A 13,463-nucleotide genomic window follows, 5' to 3' on the forward strand; every position below is an offset into this window, starting at 1 on the left:
ATGACTTTACAATGATATTAGGACATGTCAATGCTATGAAGATATCACAATGCAATTATTTCATCACAATGGTATGATGACATCAGAATTTTATGATGACAACACAATTCTATTATGTATCTCAATGGTGTTAGACTTCATAATGCTATTATGACAATACAATGCTAATTTGACATCACAATTATATTATGACATCACAATGTTTTATTACATCACAATGTAATGATGACTTCACAACTAGATGACTTCATAATGGTATTAGGACATCCCAATTAGATTAGGACATCACAGTGCTATGACATAACAAATCTATTATCATATCAAAAAAGGTATTAGGATATCACAATGCTAATATGACCTCAAAATGATATTCTGACATCACAATGGTATTGTGACATCACAATTCTCTTATGATAGCACAATGTTATTATGACATGATAATGCTATTATGACATCACAATTCATCCTGACATCCATTGCTATTATGACAGCACAAAGCTATTATGATATCACAAAGCTAATATCAAATCACAATGCTATTATGACATCACAATTCTATTATGATATTACAAAGCTATTTTGATATCATAAAATTATTGGGACATCACAATGCTAATCACAGTACTTTAATGATATCACAATGGTTTTATGACATGATTGTGGAATGACATCACAGTGAAATTTTGACATTGAAATGCTGTTATGATTTCTCAGTGGTATGACTTCACAATGATATTATGACAACACAATGCTATACTGACATCACAGTGCAATTATGACTACACAATTATATTATGATATCAAAATGCTACTATGACATAGCAATGAAAGGACAGCTCAATTTTATTATGACTGCACAATGCTGTTATGAAAATAGAATGGTGGTATGACTTCACAGTGCTATTATGGTATTGTGATATCACAATCACATTATTACTTCAATAGGTTATTATGATATAACAATGCTCTTATGATATCTCAATGCTATTACGTTAAAATTATAAGAAATCACAATGTTGTTATGATTTCACCAAGGCATTATGACTTAACAATGTCATTATGACTTCACCATGCTACATCACAAGGATATTATGGCATGGTTGTGGTATGACATCACAATTGAGTTTTGAATTCAAAATGTTATTATGACTTCACAATGGAATTTTGAAATAATGTAATTATTACATCACAATGATACTATAACATCACTAAGCTATTATTACATCACAATGTTATTACATCTAAATGCTATTATGAAATCACAATGGTGTTGTGAAATCCTAAATGCTATTATGATAATTTAAATGCTATTATGATATCACAATGCTATTATGTCATCACAATGCTATTGAGACTTCAAAATGATATGATGACATCACAATGCTATTATGCTATCATAATGGTATTAGGAATTTACAATGGATTATGAAATCATAATGATATAACACCACATTGCTATGATGATATCACAATAGTTTTATGACATCACAATGGTATTATAACATTACAATGGCATCATGACAATAATATTCATTATTACATCTCAATGCTATTATGACAATACAATGCTCTTAAGACTTGGCAATGGTATGAGGTCTCAATGTTACTATGACATCACAATGATATGACATTACAATGTCATTATGATATCACAATGCTGTTATGATATCACAGTGGTGTAATGACTTCACAATGCTCTTATGACATTAAAATGCTATTTTGACATAAAATGATATGACATCACATTGCTTTGATGACATCACAGTGGTATTATGACATCACAATGGCATCAAGACATCAAAATAAATCATGACATCCCAATGACATTAGAATATCACAATGCTATTATGACATGATTATGGTAATAACACAGCAAAATAGAATTATGACATTATACTGCTATGATGACTTCACAATGGTATGACATTACAATGATATTGGAACATCACAATATTATGTTAACATCACAATTCTGTTAGGACATCCCAATGCTGTTACAATATGATTGTGTTATGACATCAGAATGGAAATTAAAAAACAGAATGATATTGTGTTTTCACAAAGCTATTAGGACATCATAATGCTATTATGACATCAAAATGTTATTCTGACCTCAAAATGGTAATATGATGTCACAATAATAGGACTTCACATGCTATTAGGATATCACAATGCTGTGATGACATCACAATGTAATTATTTCATCACAGTGGCATCAAGACTTCAAAATTGATCATGAAAAACCAGCACTATTATGACATCACATTGCAATGCTTTTAGGACAACACAATGCTATTATAACATTATAGTGTTTTTATGACATCATAAAGCTAACATAACATGGCAATGGTATGCCCTCTCAATGCTATTATATTATAATGCTATTATGACAACACAATGGTGTTTTAAATTCACAATGGTATTTTGACTTCATAACAGTATTATGCCATCACTATACTATTAAGACATCACAATGCTATTAAAACTACATCACAATACTCTTATAATATGATTGTTATGACATCACAATGGTGTTATGATATCACAATAGTGTTAAGATATGACAATGGTGTTATGAGTTCACAGTGTTATGATGACATCACAATGTTATTGTGACTTGGCAATGGTATGGTGTCTCAATGCTATTATGACATCACAAAGATATGATACAACAATGTCATTATGACATCAGAAAACTTATGACATCATAGCGGTATTATGATAGCACAATCCTATTAGAACATCAGAATAACATGTCATCACAATGGTATGATGTCATCACAATTGCATTAGGGCATCAACATTCATTATGACATCCCAATGGTATAAAGACATCCCAATGCTATTAAGACATGATTGTGGTATGACATCACAACTGAAATTTGATATCACAATAGTATTAAGACATTACAGTATTATGATGACATCACAATGCTATTTTGACATGATTGTTTTATGACCTCACAATGGAATTATGACATTACAATGCTATTATGATTTTACAACTGTGTGCCTTTACAATGGTATTAGTGAATCTCAATGCTGTGATCACATCACAATGCCATTATGCTATTATAATGTTGTTATGACTTCACAATGCTATTATGACATTACAATGCTATTATGACATAAGAATGGTATTATGACATCACTATGCTATTACAACATTGCAATGGTATTAAGACATGATTGTGCTATGACATCACAATGGAATTTTGACAACAAAATGATGTTATGAGGTCACAATGCTATGATGACTACAGCAAAATGCTCTAATGACATGATTGTATTATGACATCAGAATGAAATTAGAACATTACAATTGTGTTATGACATCAAAATGGTGTTATGAGTTCACAATGCTATGATGACATCATAATTCTGATATGATCTCACAATGGTTTTATGACCTCACAATATTATGATGATATCACCATGCCATTATATCACAATGGTATTAGGAAATGATTGTTGTATGTCATCACAATGGAATTTTGACATCAAAATGCTACTATGACTTCACAATGCTAAGGCTTCACAATGGAATTATGACATTAAAATTATATTAGGATATCACAATGCTATGATGACATACAAATGGTGTCATTACATCCCAATGGTATTATGACACACCAAGGCTATTAAAACATTACAGAGCTATCATAACAGCACAGTGATTTTTGTAATTATGAAATTACAATGCTATTATGACATTACAATGCTATTATGACTTCACAACCAATGAATTCAGAATGGTATTATGACATCACAATGCCATGATGACAACACAATGGGTTTAGGATCTCAATATGCTATTATGCCATCACAATGCTATTACAATTTTACGATAGTATTATGACATCACAATGTTATGATGACATCGCAAATATATTATCTCATTGCAATGGTATTATGACATCACATTGGTGTTATGAGTTCACAATGCCATGATGCCATTATTATGCTGTTATAAATTCACAATGCTATTAGGATATTTCAATGCTATTACAACATCCCAATGGTATGGATATGGAATCACAATGCTATTATTACATATCAAAGGTACTTTGCTATCACGATGCTATTATGATATCACAATATTATGACCTCCCAATGGTATTATGATTTTACAATGTTATTATGTCTTCATAATGCTATGATGACATCAAAATGCTCTTATGTTATCTCAATGGTGTTAGGACTTCACAATGCTATTATGACATTACTATGCTACAAAGGTATGACTTCACAATTATTTTAGGACATCACAATGCTATGATTATATCACAATGGTATTATGATATTACAATGCTTTGATGATATCCCAAAGCTTTTATTACATCACAATGGTATTAGGACATCACAATGCTATGATGACAACAATATTGTCTCCAAGACCTCCCAATGGTGTTGAGACATCACATTGTTGTGATGACATCACAATGTTATTACAACATGATTGTATTATGACATCACAATGGAATTATGATTTTTACATTATTATGACTTCACAACGTTATGACTTTACAATGATATTAGCACATCTCAATACTATGATGACATAACAATGTTATTATGCTATCACAATGGAGATAGGACTTCAAAATGCAATTATGACATTATAATGCTTTTATGCATCACAATGCTATTATGACTTCACAATTGTATTTTAATATCACAATGCTGTGATAACATAATGTTATGATTGTAGTATGACATCACAATGGAATTATGACATCAAAATGCTACTATGAATTCACAACGGTATGCTATCACAATGATATTTTGACATCGCAATGATAAATGACATTAAAAATGCTATTATGATATTACCATGCTATTATGACATCACAATGCAATAAAGACATCATATCATATAATATCTCCATAAAATAATGACATCACAATGGTATAACCATACCACAACATTATTTTATGATCAAAATGCTTTTATGACATCTCAATGGTATTATGAATTCAAAATGATATTCTTATATCACAATGACATTATGAGGTCACAAAAGTATTAAGATATTACAATACCATTATGATATCACAATGTGAATAATTATATTCTATGTTATAATGTCATAATGGAATTATAATATCACAATCCTACAATGACATCCCAATGCTATTATGACATCACAATTGTGTGATATCCAATGGTATTATGAGATCATAATGGTATTCTGACTTCACAATGTTATTATGATGTCACAATGCTATTATGACATCACAATACTATTATGACATCACAATACTATGAAGGCATCAAAATGCTATGAAGACAGCACATTGGTATAATAACATCACAGTGGTGTTGTGACATCACAATGATATTCTGATATCCCAATGATATTATGACATCACAATGAGGTTATGACATCCAATGCTTTTATGACATCACAGTGTTATTAGGGTATCACAATGCAATAATGATATCACATGGAAAATATCACAATGGAGGTTTGAAATCACAATGCTATTATGACTTCACAATGCTTTTATAACATCACCATGTTGTCATGACTTCACAATTCTGTTATGAAATTTCAATGTTATTATGACTCACAGTGGTATAAAATTTCAATGTTATTATGACTCACAGTCGTATAAAATTTCAATGTTATTATTACATGCCAAATGTATTATGACATCACAATTTTGTTATGACTTCACAATGGTTTTAGGATATAACAATGCTATGATGATATCACAATGCTGTTATGACATCACAAAGCTATCATGACATGGCAATGGAATGACCTCTCTATGAAATTATGACTTCACAATGCTATTATGACTACACAATGGTGTTATGACATCCTAATTATATGACATCACAATGGTATTATGACATCATATTGCTTTTATCAAATCACAAAGGTGTTATGTCATCATTATGGTATGATGAAATCACAATGGCAAGATGACATCAAAAATAATCATGACATCCCAATGCTATTATGACAGCACTATGCTATTAAGATTTGATTGTGGTATGACTTCAAAATGGAGTAATGACATCACAATTGTGTTATTACATCACATTAGTTTTTATGACTTCACAATGGTATTAGGACATCACATTAGTGTTATGACATCCAAATGCAATTATAATTTCACCATGGTATTATAACATGACAAAGTTATTATGATATCATAGTGCTATTATGACAACAAAAATTTAAGGTATATGAACTAAAGAAAATTCAGACCAGGGATGGAGATGCAGATCAGAGGTTAAGAGCATTGGTTACACTTACAGGTGTCTTTCTTAAATTCCCAGCAACCACACACTGGCTCAAGACAATCTATAATGAGATCTGGTGCCCACATTTGGCATGCAGGTAGAACACTGTATTTATAGTATATTTACTTGTACAATAAATAAGTAAATAAATTGTTGGTAAAAGTTATTTTGGATGTATACCATTTACCCTTGTTCATTCAAAAGCTGATTTCTGTCTCCCACTCTCTGGTTTCTATCCTGAAATTACACCGTGAAGCTTATTCTATGCATCACCTGTATCAAGTTTGTGTAAACATGCCACCATTTGTTCTCTGTATTTTCAATAAACCAACCAGCTACAATACTGAGCCATGGAGAAGATAGGGTGGGACATCCTTGTCCATAAGGGAGGAAGAGGAAGGAAGCAGTGGGAGAGGGGGAGAATCAGCAGGAGAGGTCTTGGAACCATGTGGAGAGATGGGCCTAAGATATTACTAAAAGCACATAAAATGAGGGAAATCTGAATAGTAGGAATCTATGCAGTCTTCGAGGTTTAGGGTGTAATAAATATTGCCCAGCATTGTGCTCTAGGTTAATTAAATAAATCCCAGTCTGTGTGTCTGGTTGGGGTATACATACAGCTGGTTTAGGAATAATAGCTGCTTCATTAAAAGATATTTCAATAATAAATATTAATAGCTATCAACAAATGGTATACAAATAATCTAATTGTACAATAAATGGCCACTAATTAACCTAAGTATCCATATCCTTTAAATTATACTTTAACATAATTTGGTTGTGGGAATAGCTGGCAGTAATACAACCCCAATAACCCAAACTTAAAACCTAAAAACTCCCAGGTCAATTACTGTCTTTTTAAGAGAGACTCTTAAACAGGACCAGGAGCAAAAGACAGTCTATTTTGGACAGATCTGAGACTTAACATAGCAAAACTGGCTTCTGCTACACTCTAACCAGAGGATACACAAGCATGGCCTCATTAAAATGTGGCTGGCTCAGCTCAGCTGAACTCAGCAGCCATGTCTGGAAAGAAAGGAAATGGAGGCACACAGACCTCTCTACAAAACTTGGCCTAAAACTTCAATTTAAAAAATTGAAAAAAAAAAAAAAAAGCCATGGCAAGAGAGTGTTTTAATCCACTTTGGCTTCATTTTGTTTGTCATAGTCATGGATCTATTTGCAATATATTTAATGGTGGAGGAATTCTCCAAGCAATTGGAAGGAGAAAATGGGGAAAACTACCAAGGAATAGAATACTAAGTTACAGAAAACACTTTGAAAGGGCATTCTTCCTAATAAAAATTAGATTAATAATGGCTAAAATTCAAAGCTCTCTGGCTGCAAGATGTTTGTCAGCTCTTTCAGGTAAGTGTGTACAAATTCACTAAAACATCAACTAAATTCCATAAAACAACCAACTGGGCTTTGCTTTTCACAGCATAACAACAGACCCAAAACTTATAATTTTCTTATCTCTTTGCTTAATTTTCATTTAAATGTTTTGAGTTATAATTAAATTGATTTGAAAAAAAATATTGGAACAAATTGATGAAGGCATATGCTTTTAATCCCAACACACACACACACAAAGAAATAGGCAGAACTGTGAGTCCCTGAACATCCTAATTTACAAAATAAAACCCAGGATGGCAACTCCTGCAGTTTAGCCACTTGCAGAAATAGTCTAAGATTCAAAATGACAAAATTTTTCTTAAGGTTACCATGTAAGTTCTTTTTTCTTAATGATAGCTGTTATGGCCTTACTATTTTAAAGATTGAATTCACATCAATTTTAGGTTTATATGAGGAGAGATCATGTCACAATGTTCTAGATATGCCAGCCAATATTAGAAAGTGGGACTTCCACCAAAGAAATGTTGCCAAAAGGGCATTTTGGCTTAAGAGATATGTTCTGTTGGTCAATATAAGGACATAAATTAGGGTTGGAAACAACCATGCAAACTGCATGCTTGCCATTTCAAAAAAAAAAAAAAAAAAAAAACACATTTTTAAATGCTGACTAAATTATCATGTCACACTGCTCCGGAAACTGACTTATCCTTTCAACATGAGATATTTTCACAGGGGATAAATATTTGTCATGCCTAATGCAAGATACACACAGGAGGCTTGCAGCTGGCAAAGTACATACCAGCCTAGTTAAGTATTAAAAACTCAAAAATTATACTTCGAAGGCAAAACTGTCCTTCCCATATCAAAATGGGCACAAACAAAAGATAGCAAAACAAATGTCAAAACAAAAGTACGAGATGCCTAACCCTGACCCTAAACCTAACACTTAATCCCAATTGTCACCGTTACCCTAAACTTAACCCTATGTTATGCTGGTCTCACAATGATATAGTGACTTCACAATATAATTATGACATCACATGGAATTTTGACATCCCAATGGCATTAAGACCTAAAAATACTATTATATCATCACAATGCACTTATCATATAACAATGATATAATGATATCACAATGGCATTATGACCTCAAAAGTCTATTATGACATCACAATGGTCTGACATCTCAGTGATATTATGACATCACACTGCTACAATGACATCACCATGGTATTATGATATCATAATGGTATCACATCACAATAGTATGACATACAAATAATATTTTAACATCACAATGGTATCATGATATCATAATTGTATTATGATATAACTTTTATGTCATGACATCGCAATGACATTATGACATCCCAATGCTATTATAACATCATAATACTATTATGACATCACAATGTTATTCTGTCTTCACAATTATATGACATCACAATGGTATTATGATATCACAATGTCATAATCGCCTCACAATGCTATTACATCACAGTGCTATGACAACACAATGCTATAATGACATCACAATGCTAATATGACATCAAAATGCTATTATGACTACACAATGGTATTTTGACTTCACAATGATATTATGATGTTACAATGCTATTATGACATCACAATGGCAATATGACATCACAACTTTATTATGACACCTCAAGATTTTTATTTCATCACAATTGTTTCATGACATCTCAGGGCTATTATGACACTGGTATTACGACATCCCAATGGTATTATGACACACCAATGGAATTATAACATTACAATGCGATTATGACATTACAATGGTATTTAGACATCACAATGGTGTTATGATATTGCAATGCTATTATGACACACCGATGGTATTATAATATCACAATGTATTATGATATCATAATGTTATTTCAACATGATTGTGGTATGTAATCATAAAAGAATTTTGACATCACAATGGCATTATGACCTCAAAAGTCTATTATGACATCCCAATGGTCTGACATCTCAATAATACTATGATATCACAATGCTATAATGACATCACCATTGGATTATGATATCACAATGGTATTATGACATCGTAATATTATGAAATCTAAATACTATTATAACATCACAATGGCATCATGGTATCATGATATAATTTGTGTCATGATATCCCAATTGCATAATGATATTATAACACCACAACACTATTTTGACATCACAATGTTAACATGTCTTCACCCTGATATGACATCACAATGGTATTTTGACATTACAATGGCATAATCACTTTATAATTGTATTACAACATCACAGTGATATGATGACAACACAGGATATTATGACATCACAATTAGAATATGACATCAAAATGCTATTAGGATATCATAATTATAACATGACATCACAATTTTATTATGAAATCTCAAAGGTTTTATGTCATCATAACTGTGAAATGACATCTCAGTGCTCTTATGTCATTACCATGGTATTATGACATCTCAATTATATTATGGCATCGCAATAATAATATGACATCTCAATGGCTTTATGTCATCATAATTGTGTTATGGCCTCTCAGTGCTCTTATGACATCAAAATGCTACTATGACATCACAATGATATTTTGAAATGATTTTTGTTATGTAATCACAATAGAATTTTGACATCACAATAGCATTATGACCTCAAATGCTATTATGACCTCACAATGGTCTGACATCTCACTGGTATTTTATCACAATGATAGGACATCAATGGCGTTATGACATCACCATGGTTTTATGATAACACAAAGGCATTATGATATCAAAATTCTATTATGACATCAAAATGCTATTATGATTTCACAATGGTATTGTGACATTGTTTGATGGCATTATAATGGTATTATAACATCATAATGGTATTATGAATTCACAATGCTATGCTGACATCACAAACATATGATATCACAAAGGTATTTAGACATCACAAGAATATGATATCACAAATTATGTTGACATCATATTGGCATAATAACTTCAAAATGGTATTATGTCATCACCAAGTTATTAACACAGGAGTATTACAATTAGATAGTGCTATGAAATCAAAACACAATTTTGACACCAAAAATGCTATTATGACTTCACAATGGTGTGACTTCATAATGCCATGTTGACATCACAATGTTATTATGATATCACAATGCTCTGATGACATCACAATGCAATAGTTCTATGACAATATCATTATGACATCAAAATTCATCATGACATCCCAATGTTATTCTGACATCAAAATGCTAGTACAACATTCCTGTTTTATGACATCACAAATGAAATTTGACTATCACAACGACATTAGAACATCACAATGCTCTTATGACAACACGATGCTATTATGAAATATAAATGTTATAATGACATCACAGTGATATGACATCATAATGGTATATCATCACAATGCTATATGGCTTCAGAATGATATTATGATATCTCAATCCTAATACAACTTGACAGTGATATGCAGTCACAATGCTATTAAAACATCACAAAGGTATTATGAAATCATAATACTTTTACTACATCATAATGTTATGACATCCCAATGATATTAACATTTCACAATGTTATTTTGACTCAACATGTAAAAAGATGAGTTTCAAGGGGATATTGCAATTCAATTCACCAGAAGTGAAAGGAGACGGAAGGACTTCTAGGCTAAACGAGTATACTTACACTGATAGTTTGCCATTCAATACAATGATTTAAGTCCCAGAAAATACCATGTTCTAATGAACAGGACTGACAAACTTCTTGGGGAAAATATGATATATTTCCATAGTGGATTATTATTCAGCTAAGAAAATGACATCATGATATTTTCAGGCAATTAGTTTCATCTATTTGGCTGAAAATAGTTCATTCTGGGTAAAGTAACTAAAATGAAGAAAGACAAATATGGTATATATGCACTTATTAGGATGTCTCCTAATAGTGGAGGATAAAGTTCAAATAGGCCATCTAAATGTGATGAAACCAGTCTTCTACTAGGGGGATTGGGAGGCAGTGAATTGAGCTGTCAGGCAAGGCATCCTACAGAAATTTTCAAGCAACCCAGGCTGCTGTTATTAAAATACACTGTTCTCTGCCCTCAACTGATTGATCATTGCCATGTTCTTGGATCCACAGAGATGCTACCTTCTGCATCAAATGTGATTGCATATAGAGACCCACAGTCCAATATTATTCACAGAGAGACCTTAAAACACCCAGGTATAAATGGGATTTTCCTATGAAATTCTCCCTCCTCTCAGAGCTCTGGGAAGAATTCAGGAGAAGAAGCAGGAAGAGTGTCACAAGGACAGGGAACTGAGGCCGCATGGAGAACAATGTCCTGAGATACAGACTGCAGAGGAAGATGATGCTTCCAGCTTTGATGAGACGTGATAAGCTAGGTTCAGATAGAAGGGGAGGAGGACCTCACCTATCAGGGAATTGTAAAAGGGTCATAGGGGTAGAAGAAGGAGTATGAGGGGGACTGGAAGGTGAAGGGGAAGGGGCAGCAGAGAGGATACAAATTGAACAATATGTAATAAATATATAAGAGAAACTGTGGAAGGGGGGGACAAAAATGGCAGCACCAGGAGAACACTGTGTCTAAGGAGTAGGACAACAAGTTTCATAGAGCGACCAAGAGATTGAAATTTGGGCCCTAAAACAACAGCGATTATTTTTCCCAGGTGAGATGAAACCCCCACAATGTGGAAATCAGTTTGGTCCACTCTCAGGACACCCAACCATAATCGGAAAGAGTTCCCAGGTTGTGCAGGCTCCAGATTGCCATTAAAGAGCCACACCCCTGTGTGTCCTGATCTCCTTCCCAGGCTGAACAGTGGGCATAAAAACACGAGAGACTAGGAGTTCCAGTCATGAGAAAAACCACAGGGAAGGAAAGAAAAGTTACTGGCCACAGGTCACTCAGTCTTTCCCTGGAAAAGTTCTCAAAGAATGATGGGTGTGGGACGCCACCACTGAACTGTGCTCCAGCTGTGAGCACAGAGACTTGCTATGCACCCAGCTCTCTGGCACAGACAGAACTTTGCATCCGAGGGCATCAGAGACTGGGAGTTCCTGTCAAGAGATAACCCCACAGGGAAGGAAGGAAATAGGATTGACTTAGGGTCACCCAATCTTTCTCTGGAAAAGGCCTCGCAGAAAGGTGGGTACAAGCCTCAATCACTGAACTGGGCTCTAGCTGAGAGCAGAGACTTGCTGTGTGTCCAGCTCTCTGGCACAGACAGAGCTGTGTGCCCCAGGACAACAGAGACTGGGAGTCCCTGTTGGGAATAAACTCCAGAGGGAAAGAAGGAAACAGGGATGGACTTAGGCCACCCAGTATATATATGGAAAAGGTCCTGCAGACTGGCCCAACCCACAGAACTGCTGTGCACCAGCTACACTGCTGCTAACAGGAGAGCGATACTCACCTGCCTCAGATTACCACTTGGGTACTGGGGCACAAAGCCCCAACCTCAGACCTACAGAGGCTTGGGATCCCCAGATCAACCCTCACATACTGTTCCAAGGAGCAACCAGTTATCCCTAACAAAACTGACCAAACCATGGGACACACAGTTTACAGCAGCAGTTCAATAAATTTACAGCAAAAAACCCAGAAGCAGGGCAGGTGTCTCCAGGACTTCTCTGAGTAAGAGGAAAGCCCTCTCACCTAACAAGGACCACAGTTACTACTCAGGTCTTTATGCCTGAGGTGAGCTGTGGCAACTCCTGAAAAACACCAGCCATACAGTGACCATACCCAAAAAGCTGAGGAGGCTTCCACCAGGACAAAAAAATCTTCCTGCTATGGGGATTCTCTCTACCACAGG

The sequence above is a fragment of the Meriones unguiculatus genome (genome assembly GCF_030254825.1).
Source record: "Meriones unguiculatus strain TT.TT164.6M chromosome Y unlocalized genomic scaffold, Bangor_MerUng_6.1 ChrY_unordered_Scaffold_23, whole genome shotgun sequence".
Lineage (NCBI taxonomy): Eukaryota > Metazoa > Chordata > Mammalia > Rodentia > Muridae > Meriones > Meriones unguiculatus.